Below are 22,383 nucleotides of genomic sequence, written 5' to 3'. Positions count from 1 at the left end.
TTGTGCAATATTTACATTTTTCAAACCATACATAGGATGTTTAGAAAATATACCTATCAATCTTTAAAAGATTGATGAATGGCACCAACTTTGTCGTCAAACAACAAAGCTCTTCAAGGCATGAAGATCTACAAGCTCCTCCTCCAAATCCTTATAACTTTCCTTCAAATTAGGCCCACCACTAACTAGGAAGATCCCCTCATATTTTGCACTAGAAAAATATGAGGATTTTTCAAAGAGAAGTGTGTGTATTCTTCAACAATTGAAGAACACAAAATGAAGAAAAATGGGAGAGAAAGGAAGAGAGGATTTCGGCCATGTGAGAGGTGAGGAATGATGGAGTGAAGTCTAGTCTTGGGTGTGGGAAAAGTTGAGAGAAAAAGTTGCATGCCTTTGCAATTTTTTAATCAAAAGTATTCAAGACTCTTCACCTCCCAAGCATGCAAGCCCTAGCATGTCTCACATATATTATATGGTTTTTAACACATTAAAAACCATGGACTAAATTTTAATTATCTCAAACACATTTGAGATTAATTAAATACTACTTGAATTTATTCAAGTCCCACTAGTTAAATAATTATTTTAATTGAGCTCTACAAGACTCAATATTATTTAATTAATTCAACACTTGAATTAATTTAATTATTTAGACTCTACTAGGTCCACTAGTGTTTAATTAATTCAACACTTGAATTAATTTAATTTAGTCCTCAATAATGTTTATGAAAATCACAATTTTCAACTACATTATTTACTTGGCCAAATTTTAATCTTAGGAACACTTCCATAAGTTAAAATTTATATTTCTCTCATAGAAGTCATACTTCTATTTTTCTTTACACTTATAAACTCATTTATAAGTCGTTCAACACATTGAACTATTTTCTCCTTTATAGAAGTCATACTTCTAATTTTTCTTTACGCTTATAAACTCCTTTATAAGCCGTTCAACACATTGAACTATTTTTACTTCTCAACGGGATCTAGAAAGCTAGCACTTGTGTGGCCCTCAATGGTTCATTGATACGACTAGCCGTGGGTTCACATCTCCATGTGATTCGGACTAAACATGTCCTTATACGAGCATACCCCAATCGCTCCATTCTTACTTATCAACACCTTGATAACAAGAACGTCAGAACTCAAGTCTGATAGTACCCAACCAATCATGTTAAACGCCTAGCAGCATCGCTTACATGATTCTCTAGGTATCAAATTGATAGTGCCTGCAAGAACCATTCAATTATGGTTAGCGTACAGTACGGTCCCTTCAACTCATATATCCCGACCGATTCGACAACTATTGGTTTATCGAGAGTTGTCAATGAATCGATACTATGTGTCATGTCGTAGTTGCATCGATGGTGTAATCTATGAAACCCTTTCATAATTACCACCATACTCTGATCAGAGATTTCAACCTACATACACATGATAACACATAGGATATCCATACCCGAAGGTAAGCGGTGAATCCCCGACTACAATGCATCGACTCCTATGTGTTTCGACAGAACACCCAACCTTGCCACCCTGATGACCCCATGAGAGTCGGTAAACAAGTCAAAGTGTAATTCTAGCACATAGAGTCTCAATGTTGTCCCGGGTCATAAGGACTAATTCTGTACAACCATAAACCAGGACTTTTCCACTCGATAAGTGAGAACCACTTGGAAAGTCCTTTTATGGAGGGTTGTTCAGTGCACTCTACAAGGAGCACCTATCTGCATGTTCGGACATCACAATGTCCCCTACCAATGAAACATGGTACTCACATCGCAGATACTAGTCTCTAACTCGAGCGGCCTTTATCATTCTTAGTGGCGGCTGAATTGACTAGGAACGATTTAGAATATACAGTATTCCAAATATGAGTTTCATGATACTCATCATATGAGCATCTCATATCTTTCTACTATTTGTATATTCAAGGTCTTTATCTATGCAACTAGCATGGGTATACAGATAAAGATGTGCATAATAATAATTTCAAATATTATTAAAATAAAGATTGCTTATACATAGAGTTTCATTGTGAACACTCGGCCAACACTTGGCTCGACGGGCACCTACTCTAACAATCTCCCACTTGCACTAGAGCCAACTACCCATATGCTTTAATCCCATTGATTCGCGATGCTTGTCGAATAATGGTCCAGGTAAAGGCTTAGCTAGTGGATCAACAACATTATCTGCGGAGCCGACTGTGTCAAAAGACACTTCTCTACTTTCCACAATCTCTCTGAGGATGTGGTACTTTCTCAATACTAGTTTGGATTTCTGATGAGACCTAGGCTCCTTTGCTTGAGCTATAGCTCCCGTGTTGTCACACAACACCGGGATAGGAGCAACTCCATTAGGAATGACGCCCAACTCTTGGACGAAATTCCTTATCCAAACAGCCTCCCTTGCTGCATCTGATGCAACAGTGTATTCGGCCTCTGTGCTGGAATCCGTAATATTGTCTTGCTTGGAACTCTTCCAAGAGACAGCAGCACCATAGAGCATGAATACAAAACCAGAGGTTGACTTCGAGTCATCGATATCGCTTTGGAAGCTAGGGTCGGTATAGCCTTCCAATTTCAGTTCTCCACCCCATAGACCAAGAACAACTTATTGGTCCTTCTCAACTACTTGAGGATGTCTTTCACAGCTTTACAGTGTGGAAGACCAGGGTTCGATTGATATCTTTTTCACTACACATAGTGCAAACGCCACGTCAGGACGTGTAGATATCATCTCATACATGATGCTACCAATTGCCGAAGCATACGGAATGCGTGTCATCGCCACTATCTCTGCATCTGTCTCAAGAGACAGACTTGGATAGGGACACGCCATGACACATTGGTAGATGTCCTCTCATGGACATATCCATCGAGAACGACTTCACGATGATATCAATGTATGTGGACTGGGTGGGACCAAGCAATCTTCTCGATCTATCTCAATAGACCTGTATTCTCAATACAAAAGATGCTTCACCCAAGTCCTGCATCGAGAACTTATTCACTAACCATATCTTAGTTGATTGCAACATTCCTTCATCATTCCCAATGAGTAGAATGTCATCAACATACAACACCAGGAATATCACAACACTCCCACTGACCTTCTTATACACACAAGGTTCCTCAGGATTCTTAGTAAATCAAACTCTTTGATTGTACCAGCGAATCTAAGGTTCCAACTCCTAGATGCCTGCTTTAGACCATAAATAGATCTCTGAAGTTTGCATACCATATGCTCACTTCCGACAGATGTAAACCCTTCAGGTTGAGACATGTAAATCACTTTCTTAATATCCCCATTAAGAAAGGCTGTCTTGACATCCATCTGCCATATCTCATAGTCATACTATGCAGCTATGGCTAGCAATATCCTTATAGACTTGAACATTGCAACTGGTGAAAAGGTTTCCTCAAATTCAACTCCTTGTCCTTGAGTATATCCTTTTGCCACCAATCGCGCCTTGAAGGTCAATACCTTCCCATCCGCCCCAAGTCCCTATGGGAACCGTTCCCTCAGGTGGATTTATAAGATCCCACACTTGGTTCGAATGCATGGAATTCATCTCAGATTCCATAGCTTCAAGCCATTTGGATGAATCGGCATCAGATAACGCTTCCTTGAAGGTCCATGGATCACATCCATGGTTAGGCTCATCATGGCCCTCTTCAAGAAGCTGACCATACCTCATAGGTGGTCTCGAGATTTTCTCGGATTTTCTAGGAGCTTGTATCTCCTCTCTTGGCTCTTCGGGTGTGGGTTCTACAATTGTGGGTGTCTCTCGAACCTCTTCGAGTTCTATCATCTCCCATTTTCTATCCAATAGAAATTTCCTTTCCAAAATGGGTGCATTCCTAGAAACAAACACTTTTGTTTCTTGGGGATGATAGAAATAATATCCAACTTAATTCCTTGGATATTCCACAAAGTAGCATAAAATGGATCAACTATCCAATTTATCTCCCACTACCTGCTTCATAAGTAGGGCACCCTCATATTCTAAGATAAGAATACTTAGGAGGCTTACCCATCCATATCTCATATGGTGTATGCCTTTGAATGGACATTTAGTGGAATATCTTTCAATTTAAGTTATAGAGATCGTTTTCAAGTTCATTAGTACCAATCAAACATTCATTCATGTAAATGTTGCAAACACCTTTGCAAAATAAACAAGAATATCCATTTTTATCAACATAGAAATGGAAACAATGTTTTTACAAAAATAGGTACAAACAAAACATCTCATAAAATTAACTTAAACTATTGTTCAATAATAAGTAAACATCTTCAATAGCCTTGGCAGCAACTCTTGCTCCATTGCTCATCCTCTAGAAGGTCACACCTTCCTTAAGCATTCTACTTCTTCCCATCACCTATAACTCATTATAGAGATGTGAGTCACAACCGGTATCTAATACCCAAGAAGTAGAGTTAATTGAAACGTTTACTTAAATTTTGAACATACCGTTTCCAGAACTCTTCTGGGTCAGATATTCCTTGCAATTTCGCCTCCAATGTCCAGGCTTCTTGCAGTGATGACAAACATCACTAGTCTTGTCAGCCTTAACTGGTGTGGCTGCCACAACGGGATTCGGAGATTGCCTCAACAAGGGCACGTTCTTCTTGGGACGTTGGAAAGAACGCTTCTTTCCATTCCCATGTGGATCAATCTTCGTACCAGATGAAGAACCCACATAAAGAACCGACTTCTCTTTCTTGATAGTGGACTCAAAGGTAACAAGCATGTTCACCAACTCCTCAAGGGTTGGTTCCATCTTGTTCATGTTGAAGTTCACCACAAAAGGATCAAATGAGCTAGGCAGCGATAATAGCAACACGTCGGTGGTCAACTCCGAAGGCAAGATCATATCCATGCCAACGAGCTTGTCCACGAGCCCGATCACCTTTAGGCCATGCTCATGGACCGAGGCCCCATCTCGCATGCGCAAAGTGATCAGCTCATTGACGGTAGCATGCCTAAGAGAACGCGTTTGCTCTCCAAAGAGCTCCTTGAGGTGCAAATGAATGTCAGCAGCACTCTTTGCACCCTCAAAACGCCTCTGCAGCTCATCATTCATAGAAGTCAGCATATAACACCTTGCTATCAAGTCATGGTCACACCATTCCTTGTAAGCCTGCAATTCCTCAGGAGTGCAGTCAGTCGGAGCCTCAACAGGGGGCGACTCAGTCAGTGTATATGCTACCCTTTCCGAATTCAAGACTATTTTTAGGTTTCTTAGCCAAGTGAGGTAATTAGGTCCGGTTAACATGTGTTTTTCGAGTATTACGGATATCGGATTGCGAATCGAAGACATTGTCAATTTGTACTGAAAAGTAAAAACAGATAAATGTTGGTGACTATTTTAAATATTTAGTAAGATATGAAGTTTGGACTTTTACTTCATAAATATTTGCTCCCACTGTTTTGACATCTTTCACTACCCTCTAGTGAAAACGGGAAACTCCTTTCCTCAGTAGGTACGTAAGGTCCAATTAGCGAATTATGATCCCGATTATACAGCCAATCACAATTCCTAAAAGGTAGTTTCCCAATTGCATCACAATGCAACCCTTAACGTAAACTTTTGTCTCACGTTTGATTAGGACCCATTATAGACGTCGTTCATCTTTACGTGTCAAGCCTTACCCATCGATGTTGAACCTTAATGGACGGTCGCCATGAGTTCCCTCAATAATATGAGCCGAAATCATGGGAGTTCCACGTAGTTCACATCACCATGTCAATGGATGTCACAGCTTTCCGGCACCCAAGGCCCCCCCAATAATATGAGCCGAGCCCCGAGTACGGGTAGTGTTCATCATGCACCCATTGTCGATGGAAGACAAGGAAATTATAACCAATTTTATAATTCCCCTTTTCGGGCTTGATATTAATTTTGAATCTTATTCAAAATGAGGGTTTTTAGTTTTGAAAGGTCTCATCATTAATTTTATTTTAAAAGCTCGCCATGTTTGATCGTATGTTTGCCGGATTCATGAAACTTTGTTATTATCATAATAATAACGCACATACTCATTATTTATAACATATCATGCATATATTATAAACAGTAAACAAAACAAGGATGATCAATCGCCCCAATACTAATGGTCCGTGTGAGCTAAACACGGACCTAGGTCCAATCATAGGGTAAATGCACGGGATGCAAATGCAACTATTACATTAGCTTCCAATATTTACATGTCTTCGATCTTCATAATCATCATGGCCACCATCTTCCAATCTTGATCATCCACTTTACTAATATTTACAAATAAATATCCATGGCAAATAGGGATACATCTCATGGGATGGGAACGGGCCATAAACCAAGCCCACTTTAAATTTGATAATTATTACAATCATTCAACATCAAATATCCTAGCATACACCTAGCAAATTGGGCTTGGGCTTTTGATCATCCTTCATGCATAATATCACATATCATACACCATCAATTAGTTATCACTATAATTAATTGATCCAATATTACATATCTTGATCCAATCACTAACCGCCACAATTATAAATTAAATTAACAAAGTATACAAACTCCTTTGTCTACTTTCAAATTAATTTATTTATAATCGAATTTCTTGTAAATCACAATTTACTATAAATAATTAAAGTCCCACTTCAATTATTTATTTTATGAGAAAATATGTGCAACAATTGTAAATTTAAACTTAAGGGCCCAAAAACCATTTTTCACCAAAAATATTTTGGCCCATTTAAATTTCACAAATTATGTTGGCCATCCAATGGCCCAACATCTCAAGGCCCATGACACTTGGATTAACCAAAACACCTTTTGGAAACTCTAGCCGTCATCGCCGTCGCCGGAGCTCCGTCGCCGGATTCCGGCAACAACAAATTTTTTTTTTTTTAATTTAAAAACTGGAACTTTCGGGGCTGCCCCTTGCTGCCCGAAATTTTCGGGCAGCCCCTTCGGGCAGCCCCTCGGGCAGCCCCTAAAAATGTTTTTTTTTTTGTTTTGTAAATTTCGGCCTTGATGTTTTATTGCACCAAAAAATCTCAAACGGTTAGAAATCGATCTCAACATAATATTATGCAAATATTACACAAAAACCGTAACCATAGCTCTGATACCACTTGAAAGCGGACCGGTTACGGTGGCCGGAAGCGCAACGGAAGTCAAAAATTTTTAAGATTCAAGCAAGAATTTTCGGCCACCATGTATATTGTGCAATATTTACATTTTTCAAACCATACATAGGATGTTTAGAAAATATACCTATCAATCTTTAAAAGATTGATGAATGGCACCAACTTTGTTGTCAAACAACAAAGCTCTTCAAGGCATGAAGATCTACAAGCTCCTCCTCCAAATCCTTGAAACTTTCCTTCAAATTAGGCCCACCACTAACTAGGAAGATCCCCTCATATTTTGCACTAGAAAAATATGAGGATTTTTCAAAGAGAAGTGTGTGTATTCTTCAACAATTGAAGAACACAAAATGAAGAAAAATGGGAGAGAAAGGAAGAGAGGATTTCGGCCATGTGAGAGGTGAGGAATGATGGAGAGAAGTCTAGTCTTGGGTGTGGGAAAAGTTGAGAGAAAAAGTTGCATGCCTTTGCAATTTTTTTAATCAAAAGTATTCAAGACTCTTCACCTCCCAAGCATGCAAGCCCTAGCATGTCTCACATATATTATATGGTTTTTAACACATTAAAAACCATGGACTAAATTTTAATTATCTCAAACACATTTGAGATTAATTAAATACTACTTGAATTTATTCAAGTCCCACTAGTTAAATAATTATTTTAATTGAGCTCTACAAGACTCAATATTATTTAATTAATTCAACACTTGAATTAATTTAATTATTTAGACTCTACTAGGTCCACTAGTGTTTAATTAATTCAACACTTGAATTAATTTAATTTAGTCCTCAATAATTTTTATGAAAATCACAATTTTCAACTACATTATTTACTTGGCCAAATTTTAATCTTAGGAACACTTCCATAAGTTAAAATTTATATTTCTCTCATAGAAGTCATACTTCTATTTTTCTTTACACTTATAAACTCATTTATAAGTCGTTCAACACATTGAACTATTTTCTCCTTTATAGAAGTCATACTTCTAATTTTTCTTTACGCTTATAAACTCCTTTATAAGCCGTTCAACACATTGAACTATTTTTACTTCTCAACGGGATCTAGAAAGCTAGCACTTGTGTGGCCCTCAATGGTTCATTGATACGACTAGCCGTGGGTTCACATCTCCATGTGATTCGGACTAAACATGTCCTTATACGAGCATACCCCAATCGCTCCATTCTTACTTATCAACACCTTGATAACAAGAACGTCAGAACTCAAGTCTGATAGTACCCAACCAATCATGTTAAACGCTTAGCAGCATCGCTTACATGATTCCCTAGGTATCAAATGATAGTGCCTGCAAGAACCATTCAATTATGGTTAGCGTACAGTACGGTCCCTTCAACTCATATATCCCGACCGATTCGACAACTATTGGTTTATCGAGAGTTGTCAATGAATCGATACTATGTGTCATGTCGTAGTTGCATCGATGGTGTAATCTATGAAACCCTTTCATAATTACCACCATACTCTGATCAGAGATTTCAACCTACATACACATGATAACACATAGGATATCGATACCCGAAGGTAAGCGGTGAATCCCCGACTACAATGCATCGACTCCTATGTGTTTCGACAGAACACCCAACCTTGCCACCCGATGACCCCATGAGAGTCGGTAAACAAGTCAAAGTGTAATTCTAGCACATAGAGTCTCAATGTTGTCCCGGGTCATAAGGACTAATTCTGTACAACCATAAACCAGGACTTTTCCACTCGATAAGTGAGAACCACTTGGAAAGTCCTTTTATGGAGGGTTGTTCAGTGCACTCTACAAGGATCACCTATCTGCATGTTCGGACATCACAATGTCCCCTACCAATGAAATATGGTACTCACATCGTAGATACTAGTCTCTAACTTTGAGCGGCCTTTATCCTTCTTAGTGGCGGCTGAATTGACTAGGAACGATTTAGAATATACAGTATTCCAAATATGAGTTTCATGATACTCATCATATGAGCATCTCATATTCTTTCTACTATTTGTATATTCAAGGTCTTTATCTATGCAACTAGCATGGGTATACAGATAAAGATGTGCCATAATAATAATTTCAAATATTATTAAAATAAAGATTGTTTATACATAGAGTTTCATTGTGAACACTCGGCCAACACTTGGCTCGACGGGCACCTACTCTAACACATACACTCATTTTTTACTCAAAATTTTTAATGGACTGACACGTGTCCCGAATTTAAACAGTCACAAACAACTGTACTAAGTCCGTTTCAAATCCGTTTTCTTCTTACGCATACAATAAGTTTCTAACAGTATACTAATTCCAGAGCTCATCGTTTACGAATCTCAGATCATTTTATCGAAATGGCGAATCAAACTCCTGCTTATATGCTGAATGCAATGGCTATCAACTTCGGATTCATTCTATCTTTCGGCGACGCTGATGTCAAGAACGTCTTTCAAAAACTCGAAACTGCTGGGTTAAGGACATTCTTGTGACAATCATCACAAGAGATTTACCCCAAAGAACTTCAGGAATTCTACTCTAACGGTATGATTAATTCTGATGGAAACATCGCTTTTACTATCAATGGTCAGTTGCTGACCATCTCTGAAGATTCCTTTGGAGAAATCTTTTCTTTACCATCCGATGGACTGGCACACTTCTCTGATATTAAAGCATCTGATGTTGAAAAAATGCAAACCTCACTTTCTGCTGATGGATGAAAAATCAAAGTTTCCGATCCAAAGAAGGAACTAAAGCACGAGGTTCATTTACTTGCTGATATAGTCGCCAAAGGGATTTTGGCAAAAGCTGGATCTTTTGCTGCACTTACATTGGAAAAATTTCAAGCCATTTCTATCATTATGGCTGAATGTAAATTCAACTGGAAACATCTTATATTCAAAATATTTTAAAGAATATGTTTTTATCATCCAAAAAGTCCAAAGGCTTTGCAGTACAACTGAGCTATCTGCTGAAAGTGAAGGGGTTAGTGGAAGATAATTCAAAAAAATCATCCAAATTCAAGTCTTCGATGCGAAGAATACTATGCCACCCAAGACAAAATTGGACATTTCTCCTGCTCAGTTTGTAAAGATAAAACAGGAGATTGAGATTCAACAGGCGGCTCCTAAATCAGTGAAAAAGGCCAAGACATTGGCTCAACTGAAGTCAGTAAAAAGGAAATTAGTTGTGGAGGAATCCGATTCAGAGAAACCCAGAGCATTAAACCAACAACTACAGAGGAATCTATTCCTACTGACAAGCCAATATCTTCAGATGCTCAAAAACCAATTGAAGCAGTTCCTCTGAAGATCATCCCACTAGAAAAATCAGCTGGTGCTAAGAGAGAAATAGTTAGGACCGAAGCTCCTTTGATTAATATTATTCGTCCTACTGCTCTAGCACCTGCCCGACCCAAAGGCATCAAGATTATAGAACGGGTGGACACTACTCGAACTGGTCTTGAAATTCCACACATTCTCAGTTCTGATAAAGGCGAGGGCAAAATGATTGAATAACCCAGGCCATCCAATCCAATTCAGACCCACATTGACCTTGTTTGGGATAAGGTTAATAATTTTGCAGCATCAAAACTTCAACTCTATGATGCTTGGACAACCTATCGCACTCAGATTTTTGCCAAACAACTGGAAATGAAATCCCAGCTGAACAAATTCATCAAACTGGAAGCTTTTGTCCTCAAGATGGTCAAAGCTGCCACCATTGTTCAAACTATGGAGAGAAAAACATATTTGTTTGATCAGATGAGAGTCAAGAAGTTAGCACAAATTATTGACAAACTGAAGGGTAACTACGTTCCAACAAATCCTACTGCTTATGCTGATCATGCGGTGATTACTCAACTAGACACCGATCTGATGGGCTTGCAATCTCAGATAAAGTTTTGGGAAATGGATCAAGAGTTAGTCCTTCATGAAGAAGATACAGACGATGATGAAAAGGAAATAGTTGAAGAACCTCCCTCTCAGCAGAAAGAGTCATCAGCAGAACATGCTATTATTCCAACTGAAGAGCCAGTTCAAGATATATGTCAATCACCTACTGCTGAACATCAAATGTACACTGAAGCCGAATTATCTTTCGTAAACATTGACGAAATTATTCAAGCAGTGGTGCAAGAATCCCAAGTGAGTGAACCTATTTCTGATAAAGTTGATCACCCCGTTGATCAAATCAATCCAGAGGTTCTTATCTCTTCAGAAGCACCAGTTCAGCCAGATTTATCCGCTGAACAAGCTATTCCAACTATTGTGCCAACTGATTCCCAAGATCATCCTCTAGAAGCATCAGTTTTGGCTCCATCAGACTTTATTATTCATCCAGGAAGCTCATCTGCTGATCAAAATCTACTTTCTCCACCTCAAGTTCCAGAAGAAATTGCTGCAACAATCACTTCAGTTCAGAATGTTGCTGAAACAGTAGCAACTGACCAAGAATTGGTTATATTTGATCAAACCACAAGAGGACCGGAATCCTCTCATCAGTCAACTCTTCCTCAATCCACAGAAATGGATCTTGTTCTTGAAGAAATCCAAAATATGCAGCACAATATGCAGCAAATGATTACTGAAATCAAGAGAATACAATCTACACAATTCTCTCACACTGTCAAATTGGATTCTTCAATTGAATATGACTCTACAAAACTGAAAGCTATTCAAGCATACATGGAGTCTCTTACCCAAACTGTGGATGAGATGAAGAGAGGTCTAGCTCAAAGTCTATTTACAACTCAGGATATAATTAGCCAACGAGTTCAGCGATTGGAAACTTCTGTTTCTAATAAGATGGAATTGCTGCAGACTTGTTTACAAACTGCTGTCTCAAGTATCTCCGCAGACGTCAAAATTCTTTCAACTGAAGTTCGAAAATTATCTGAGAAGATGGAATAGTTTGACAAAAAGGGGGAAGAAATCGAAGAAATCAAAGAGCATCTTGAGAAACAGCACAAGAAACAATCTTGTTAAAAAGCAGTTAATCAGATTATTAGATTCAGCTGTTATTAATTCAAGACTTCTATCAGTTCAAGAAATTCAATTTCTTATTTTATCTACAATGAGTTCAGAAGTTCAGTTATTATTTACTAAGTTTTGTCAAACACCATAAAGGGGGAAATTGTTGGAAACTAAATTCTAGAGTTTGACAAAATATGAACACGAACACACTGATTAATCAACTGATACGCGCAAATACATTTAGCAACTGGACCTAATAATTGAAATCACCTGACTGATCAGTTGATATATTTAGCCTGATGCTAAGCACTCTTCAACTGAACATGTCTCAGGAAAGAACATAGCAGATTGCAACTGAATGTGGAACGACGCACCTCAATCAATACAGCTTGGAACAACGCATTTCGGCGTAAGCAATTAAGACGCCGCATCATAATAAATGAAGTAAACAATGCCCAAGGAATAATAAATAAGAATTCAACGGATAAAAAGATTCAAATTCATCTCAAGTTATCGTTGGAAGCTTATAAATATGACAGAAAAACAGCTGAAGAAAGTAGTGAACAACTCGATTAACAAGCTTACTGTTACTCTGTCAAAATCTTAGCTCACTCTTTCTTGATTTATTCGTAGCAGTCAAGGCTACAATTTGAGCTCACTAGCAAGTTGTACATCGTTGAAATTTGATAGTGCTAAGATCAGTTACGCACTGAGAACATTCTGTTAAACTAAGAGTTTCAGTTTTTGGCAGTGTTAAGTCCAAACTGAAGTGGGTCAGTACAATTCTTGTATTTGATCAAAGTCTTTTAGTGGATATCCTATCCTTGAGATAAAAGGGGTGACGTAGGAGTAATTGAAATCTCCGAACATCCAGAAACAACCCTTGCGTATTTTTATTTTTGTATTCTATCTTTCAGTCAGTTACTTTCCGCAACTGATTCAGTTTAACTGATTGACATTGACCAACAAGATTCCGAGAATCAGTTTGTCATCAAACTGAACTCAAAATTCGAAAAGATTAGTTTTAATTGTGAGTGTTTATTCAACCCCCCCTTCTAAACACTCTTGATACGTTAATCGATCCTATCAGAATCGGTTTTCAAATAAAAACACAAGAACAACCCCTTCGTCCCTTCCCTTTTTCTTGCATGTGTATTTTCGTGTATATGGTGTTAGTGTGGATCTTGGTTGGCTGTTTAGCCATTAGCCATGGTTCACGCCATACCCCTTGATGTCTAGATCATGCCATGGTCAATAAAATGTCCACTGGGATGACACGGGACAGCAAACGAAGTAATACTCCCCACGCACGCAAGGGTGCTTCTCGGGTGGGAGTTTCGATTGTTGCTGGTGTGGTTTGAATTGTGGCTGGCCTAGGGCCCTTAGCCATGGTTCAAACCATTACTTAGGATGTTGGTAAGAGGTTCTGGTCGGTGGTTCAAGCCCCAATGGCCATTAGCCTCGCGAACGACGCAAGGAAACCAAAGTGCCGCTGCTGTATTTCGGTGACAGCATGTTCTGCTGTGGTTCATGGGTGTGTTTTGATTTCTTGGTGGGATTTTAGCCTATGGCCTTGGACTGGACAGTACCCCATCAAGTTAGGAAGGACATGTTTTTGGCCGTTTGTGATTCGGATAAGTTTAGAGGTCGTACGAGAAATTACGGTGCGATGTGCCAAATTGACTCTCGAAAGAGGGTTTCATGTTTTGGCCTCCATTCATCAAAATTTCGACTTGTATCATTTTAGGAGCATTATTTCATCATTTTAGGTGTATTTTAATCATGACTAATTGATGGTTCGATGTTGGTTCGGTTTGGTAAGAAGTCATGATTAAATACTAAGTCGTTGGGCGTAATTGTCTCGTTTTCGGATTTAATTACAAAGTTTGGTTAAAAAAAATCATTTTCATTTTTTTCATGTTAAATTTAGGTCACAGCGAGCTTGGGAACGATCCAACCTATGTGGTAAAATAATACATGATATTTAATTATGCCATTAAATCATATTATGTGCATAAAAATATAAAATATTCGTTTTTGAGATTTATGCGATATTGCTTGTGGTCACTTCACTATCATGGGATTATTGCTTCACCCTGTGGTCACTTAACGGTTCAGTTCAGTTCAGTTCAGTTCAGTTCCACCCAGTATACTGTGGCATTAGTCTGATCAGACGATTACTACATCACCCGGTGGTCATTTATCGGTTCAGTTCAGTTCAGTTCATGGGGCCACTAGCGTAGAACATAATCTCAACAGAAAATTTATGACATGTTATTTTATGACAGGGCTCGATTGAGCAAACATTCCACTTTTGATTTCCAGTTCAGTTATGCACGCATTATAATTACTCATGACATGATATTTATACGTTATGCCAGTCTCATGATATTTTTATGTTGCATGAAATTTTACTATATTTACTTGTTATTTACGATGTATTCATGCTGAGTCTTTAGACTCACTAGACTTGATTGTTGTAGGTAGTGATGAGGTCGGGATCGAGGACGGGGACCAGTGAGCTATCTTGGGTCAGCAGTAGTGGAACCCGAGGACCTCATTTCTGCATTTACCATTTTTATGCTAAAACATTTTATCTTTTGTTGGATTATTCTTAAATTGTTATTTTGCAAACAAATATTTACTTCCGCTGCTATGTTGAATATTAAACTTTATCTATCAGTTGAACTCTGAATGAGACATTTTAATTATTTAATGAGGCATTTTAATTATTTAAAAAGAAAATTTTTAATTTTCCGCAAATTTTCAAACACGAATTTTCGGGCCTTTATAGCTGGTATCAGAGCCTATGTTCTTGTAAAGGGTTATACTACTACTGACCACGAGAAGCTCATGAAGTCACGCCTTCGGTAAGTTCTACATTTACGCATTTTATTTAAAGCATGAATTATTTAACAGTATGTTTTCATGAAATATTTTACGTCCAGATTTTTATTGTTCAGTATTTAAATTTAAATAAAATATGGAATTATGCATGTTGGTTACGTATGGGTTGTGTATGGAACAGTATGCCCCCTAGACGCATTCTCGAGCACACTAGAAATGATGAGCCTCGCCAAGAGGACAGGTGAGGAGCAGAGACAGGAGAGGCAGGGACCTCCACCCCTCCACCTGACATGAATGCCCAGATGCTAGCTGGGATGACTCAGTTCTTCACACAGTTTGCGGGGAACCATGCTGTGGCAGCCAGGCCAACAGGGCCCGAGGCTACTTATGAGCGCTTCATGAAGATGAGGACGAAGGAGTTTTTAGGGACGTCTGATCCCATGATTGCCGAGGACTGGATCAAGTCCCTCGAGGTTATCTTCGAGTTCATGGAGTTTGGAGATACAGACAGAGTTCGATGTGCCACCTATTTATTCTGAGGAGATGCCCGCTTATGGTGGGAAGGAGCGTTGGTAGCCCTGAACTTGGCTATGCTGAGCTGGACACGCTTCACAGAGGTATTTTACTCCAAATATTTTACTGATGAGGTGCGTTCCACGTTGACCAGGGTGTTCATGACCCTGAGGCAGGGAGATCTGACTGTTACGTAGTTCATCTGTAAGTTTGAGAGGTGTTGCCATTTCGTGCCCCTAATTGCGAATGATGCTGGAGCAAAGTTGAGACACTTTCTGGATGGACTACGGCCGATCTTGCACCGTGATGTTAGGGTAGCTGGCCCTACTACTTATGATATTGCCGTCTCCAGAGCTCTATCTGCAGAGCAGGACCGGCGTGACATTGAGAGGGATCACCAGGGTAAGCGACCAATTCCAGTACCACACCATCCTCCTCCTCCTCTGAAGCATCAGAATAAGAGGCCTTTCCACGGCCCACCCAGAAATAGAGGCCACCAGCAGCAGCAGCAGCAGTGGGGACGCCCAGCCCCGAAGACTTTTGAGCATCCAGTCTGCCTTAAGTGCACACGCCGCCATGCCGGAGCGTGTATGTATGGCTCAAGGAAGTGTTACAAGTGTGGTAGCCCAGACCACTTGCTGCCGCAGTGCCCCCAGAGGAATCTGCCTACCCAAGGCAGAGTGTTTGCTCTCCATGCTACGGAGACGAACCCGGAGACCATGCTTATTACAGGTACCTTTACGCTTTAAGTTTATATTTGGGATTTAATATTTTGGGTTAAGATTTTGAAAATAGAATTGCAGTAGGATTGCATGCTCTACTCAGTATTATTTTGGGAATTTAAGTTAGAAGAACTTTGACCTTTGCATGTCTATAAGTTAGTTCTTGTGATTATTGGGTTCAGCTTATATTCCAATGTTTCAGGGAGAATATTTATATCTGGTTCCGCTACGAAAGCCTTGATAGATTCAGGGGCTACTCACTCATTTATTTTGGAGGTCTTTGCTAATTTCCTCAAGGTCAAGACCGTTGGGCTAGATGTAGCCTATTTAGTAGTATTGCCTTCTGGTGAGGAGATGGCAGCTACCAATGTGATCCGAGACATAGATCTTGAGCTCCATGGAAACCTCGTTTATGCGGATCTGATCGTGTTGTCGATGCCCGAGTTTGAAATCATACTGGGGATGGACTGGCTATTATGGAACAGAGTTTTGATCGACTTCCAGCGGAGATTTGTTCTAGTCCGACCGCCTGGGATGACGCAGTTTTTATTTGAGTCAGACAGGTACTTTCCTTTACCGCGCATTATACCTCATGTCCAGGCTAGGAATCTCATGCACAGAGGGTGTCAGACATTTTTAGCAAATTTTATATCTGTACCCGAGGCACCCAGTCATTAAGCCGCAGATGTTCTTATTGTTAGAGATTTCCCAGACGTTTTTCCTGAGGACATCTCTGGTATGCCACCCGAGCGAGAGGTGGAGTTTTCTATTGAGATTATGCCAGGTATGACTCCGACATCCAAAGCACCGTACCAACTAGCACCGACAGAGATGACAGAGCTTAAGAAGCAGATTCAGGAACTTCTTGACAAGGAGTTCATTCGCCCGAGTTTTTCACCATGGGACGCACCATTCTTATTTGTGAAGAAGAAGGATGGCTCTATGAGGCTTTGCATTGATTACCGGTAGTTGAATAGGGTTACAGTGAAGAACAAATACCACTTCCGAGGATTCAGGATTTGTTTGACCAGTTGCAAGGAGCTTCGATATTCTCTAAGATAGATCTGCGTTCCTGTTATCACCAGTTGAGGGTGAAAGATGCTGACGTTTCCAAGACTGCTTTTAGGACTCGTTATGGCCACTACGAGTTCCTTGTGATGCCGTTCGGTCTGACGAATGCGCCAGCGATCTTCATGGATCTCATGAATCGCGTATTTCAGCCGTATCTTGACCAGTTTGTGATAGTATTCATAGACGACATTCTCATCTACTCCAAGAATCAAGAGGATCACAACAGACATCTGACCACAGTGTTGCAGACCTTGCAGAAGCATAAGTTATTCGCAAAGTTCAGTAAGTGCGAATTCTGGTTAGAGAAGGTGGCATTCTTAGGCCATATTGTTTCTAACAGCGGTATTGAGGTAGACCCAACGAAGGTTGCAGCAGTCAGAGATTGGGTTGTGCCGCAGAATGCATCAGAGATCCGTAGTTTTCTTGGGCTAACAGGATATTATCGGAAGTTCATTAAGGGATTCTCCTCTATTGCCGTTCCACTCACATCATTGACCATGAAGAATGCTAAATTTTTGTGGAGCGAGGAGTGTCAGAAGAGCTTCGATACTTTGAAGCAAGCTCTTATCTCAGCACCAATTTTGGCCATGCCGTCAGGGCCCAGAGATTTTGTGTTGTATACCGATGCTTCGAAGCTTGATTTGGGCGCAGTATTGATGCAGCATGGGAAGGTGATAGCGTATGCTTCTCGTCAGCTGAAAATCCATGAGAAGAATTACCCTACCCATGATCTAGAGTTGGCCGCCGTAGTTTTTGCCTTCAAGATTTGGAGGCATTATCTGTATGGAGAGAAGTGCCAGATCTTTACCGACCACAAGAGCCTCAAGTATTTCTTTACGCAGAAGGAGCTGAACATGCGTCAGAGGCGTTGGTTGGAGCTTGTGAAGGGTTACGACTGTGACATTAGCTACCACCCGGGTAAAGCTAATGTAGTTGCGGATGCATTGAGCAGAAAAGTTGCAGTGATGGCTCATTTGACAGTTTCAAGACCTCTTCAGACTGAGATGCAGAGGTTTGGTGTAGAGACTTATCCTCGAGGTAGAGTTCCCCGTCTATCTACCTTGACTATTTATTCCTCTCTTCTAGACCGTATTCGCAGTGGTCAGTCAGCAGATGAGCAGTTGGAAAATCAGAAGCAGAGAGACGAGGCCAAGTGCGGTGTCTTGTATACAAGTGAACGATGGCATTGTGAGGTATCGAGACAAGATGTGGGTTCCTAGCAGTGATTCTCTCCGAGCAGATATTCTATCAGAGGCCCACATGTCGCCGTACTCTATCGATCCAGGGAGTAAAAAGATGTACAAAGATCTGCAGTTATTGTATTGGTTGCCGGGAATGAAGAAGGAATCAGACGGTTTGTATCCGAGTGTCTGACTTGATAGTTAGTGAAAGCGGAGCATCAGAGACCAGCAGGCCTGCTCAAGCCTCTTCTTATTCCCGAGTGGAAGTGGGAGAATGTTACCATGGACTTCGTGACCGGTTTGCCGAAGTCAGTCAGAGGATCAAATTCCATCTAGGTGATTGTAGATCATCTTATCAAATCAGCTCACTTATTGCCTATTAAGACGACTTTCACCATGATTCAGTATGCAAAGTTGTATATCCGAGAGATAGTCCGACTGCATATTCTCGTTTCTATCGTGTCTGACAAAGACCCAGATTCACTTCCTCGTTTTGGAAGAGTTTGCATTCAACCATGGGTACGAAGTTACTGTTTAGCACAGCTTTCCATCTGCAGACAGATGGGCAGTCAGAGCGAGTTATTCAGATTTTGGAGGATCTTCTCCGTGCTTGTGTTATTGACTTCTCAGGGAGTTGGGAGTCGAACTTGCCATTAGTGGAGTTCACCTATAACAATAGTTTCCAGTCATCTATAGGCATGGCTCCGTTTGAAGCACTGTATGGCCGTAAGTGTAGATCTCCTGTTCATTGGGATGAAGTAGGGGAAAGAGCAGAGTTGGATCCATAGATTATTCAGCAGGCTGCCGATTTAGTAGTCAAGATCCGTGATAGGATGAGGACTGCTCAGAGTCGACAGAAGAGTTATGCGGATCAGAGGAGGAGAGACCTAGAGTTTGCCGTGGGCGACCATGTATTTCTGAAGGTGGCACATATGAAAGGTGTCATGCGATTTGGGAAGTAGAAAGCTTAGTCCGAGATTCATTGGACCATTTGAGTTCCTCGACAGAGTTGGGACGCTAGCTTATCGTGTGGCTCTTCCGCCGAATCTGGCCAGAGTACACAATGTGTTCCACGTCTCTATGCTGAGGAAGTATATGGCGAATCCTTCACATGTCTTGAACTTTGGGCCGTTGCAGCTTACTCCGAACCTGTCTTATAAGGAGAGACCAGTGCAGATCGTAGACAGACAGGAGAAGAAGCTTCTGAACAAGCTGGTTAAGCGAGTGAAAGTCAAATGGCTCAACCATTCAGAGGAGGAAGCTACGTGGGAGTCTGAGCCAGAGATGAGGAGTCGGTACCCCGAGTTATTCGGTGAGTTTTAATTTCGAGGACGAAATTTCTTTTAAGGGAGGGAGGGTTGTAGAACCTGTAAATTAGACTACGTATAAGCCATGCAAAATTCTAGTGTTTAAATATGATTTTATTGCATGAGAATTTAAATTCTTTTTGATGCGAACATGGACGGCCAAGCTCTAAGGAAAGCATGGGATCCGTTGCAGTTGCCGGAAGGACCAGTCACGAGGGGTCGACTAAAGAAGTTCAAGGAGGCACTACAGGGAGTAATGAGCAGGCATGAAGGGGTCGTGATGCATAGGAGTATGTTGGGAGGCCAAAGGAATATGATTCAAGCATTGTTGGAATCGGCCGAGACTACACAGACCTGCACACGGACCTGCACACGGGGTCCGTGCCCTATACAGCCTGAGGTGCCCATTGACAGTGTCTACACGGACCCAACGACGGACCCAGGCACGGGGTCCGTGCCCTATTACATTGTCGAAGACAGAGTCTACACGGACCCGTACACGGAGGTGAGCACGGGGTCCGTGTCCCTTGTTTCCAGCTGAAGTTTGTTCCCGAGTGTACACGGACCCGGACACGGAGGTCTACACGAGGTCTACACGAGGTCTGTGTCCTAGAGTTTTGGGCGAGAAAAATTACCTTCTTTAGAGTTTATTTTGTTAGGAAACTAGATTTTAGTAATCTTTTTGATATAAGATATTTTGGACGAAATTTTACACACAATACACATATTATTTTGAGTTTTTATCAAACTTGTGAGATTTTTCTCTCAACTTTTCAAGGCTTTAGCTTTGTTAAATAAAATCAAACTTATCAAAGTTTATAACTTTGTGGCGTTTGTCGATCGTGCTTGTGCGGATTGTCGTAGGCAGTCGTTCTTCGAAGGTTCGTATCAAATTTCGATTGTTATCCTCGCGTTTGTTTGTTGCTAAACTATTATAGTTTAGAGGTGAATAACACATCAATTACTTGATTCAAAAGATCGGGAAAACACACGAGTCTTATTATCGTAATTAAATAGAGGGTGCGATTGCGTTTTAATCGTGTTTGCTATTTATTCGTATCGAGATTCACATCATTTGGTATCAGAGCATAGGTTTATTGAAATCAAGTAAGTTGTCTTGTTAAATTTAAGATCTGTGTTATTTCTTCAATCGTTTTCAGATCTGTTTCGTTCTATCGTTATTCAATTTTTGTGAAACAGTGTTTCTCGAAAACTAGGTCAATTTTCTTCATTTTTTTTTGGGATTTTCGAGTTGTACTCAGCCTAAAAAAAAAATTACAAAATTTTGAAAATTTTCCTACACAATTGTTTTGGTATATTGTTCTATTCCCTTTAGAGAGTCATATTCAATTGCCTATCACAGTCAAAAAAAAAAATATTCCCCATATTCGAATTTCTTGTCTACACAGTCCAAGTGAGTTGGTCGCATTTGTTCACAAGTTTGAACCTTGATTGTTTGATATACCCAGAATACAAAGCTTGAGCACTTCCAAGAGGGCTTTCAAAATTCGAGTGATACACTTGAGTGCGAGTGACTTTTCTTTGGAGTGAACGGTGAGTATTTGTTGTGAGCAAACAAAATTGTGAGAAAAGACGAGTGAATTTCTTTGGAGTGACCGTGAGCATTTGGGTGAGGATTATTTTGTTTCTACTAACGTTTTCTTGCAGGTACAAATTTGAAATTAAATGGAGAGGGAGGTAGGAGATAGTTCTAACTTGGGGTTATCTAAGGTCCAAATGGAGGCGTTGACTGGACACTTTTCTAGGATGATAAAGATTGAGATGGAGTCATTACATGAGCGTTTGGATAGGATCGAAGTGAGTCCTAGTGGGAGTAAATCTAAGGTTAGAGACTTGGGTAGAGGCGAAGATGAGGAATATGATTTGGGGGGGGGGGGGGGGGGGGGGAGAAGAGGAGAGTCAAAATGAAAATTGTGGTAGGAATGGAAGAGGTAGAGGAGTTGGTAGAGGAAGAGGAGAAGCCATGCAGGGTAGATATAATGATGGGCATAGGAAAGATGGGAACATGGGTAGTATTAAGATGAAAATTCCTTCTTTCCATGGGAAATCTGATCCGGAGACATACCTAGAGTGGGAAAAGAGGGTAGAGTTTGTGTTTGACTGTCATCAATATTCCGAACTCAAAAAGGTTAGGTTGGCGGTGGTTGAATTTGTGGATTATGCACTCATCTGGTGGGATCAACTAGTGACCACTAGAAGGAGGTATAATGAGAGGCCTATTGAGACATGGGATGAGATGAAGAGGGTCATGAGAAAGAGGTTTGTGCCCAACCATTACTATAGGGAGATGTTTAAGAGGCTTCAAACCTTGAGGCAAGGGTCAAAGAGTGTTGAGGACTACTATAAGGAGATGGAGGTAGTCATGATTAGGGCCAACATTGAGGAGGATAGTGAGGAAACCATGGCTCGTTTTCTTTGTGACTTGAACAGGGAGATTCAAGATCAAGTGGAGCTTAGGCACTACTTGGACCTTGACGAGATGGTGCAAATGGCCATAAAGGTGGAACAACAACTCAAAAGGCGTGGAGTTGGCCGCACCAACCAAACTGGAGGTACGTCTTCTTCTTGGCGACCAAATGTGGCAAAGCGTGATGATAGCAAAGTGGTGACCAAGCCTA

This window comes from Primulina eburnea, chromosome 7 (genome assembly GCF_022965805.1).
Source record: "Primulina eburnea isolate SZY01 chromosome 7, ASM2296580v1, whole genome shotgun sequence".
Classification (NCBI taxonomy): domain Eukaryota; kingdom Viridiplantae; phylum Streptophyta; class Magnoliopsida; order Lamiales; family Gesneriaceae; genus Primulina; species Primulina eburnea.
Note: the sequence above shows the minus strand (reverse complement) of the source record.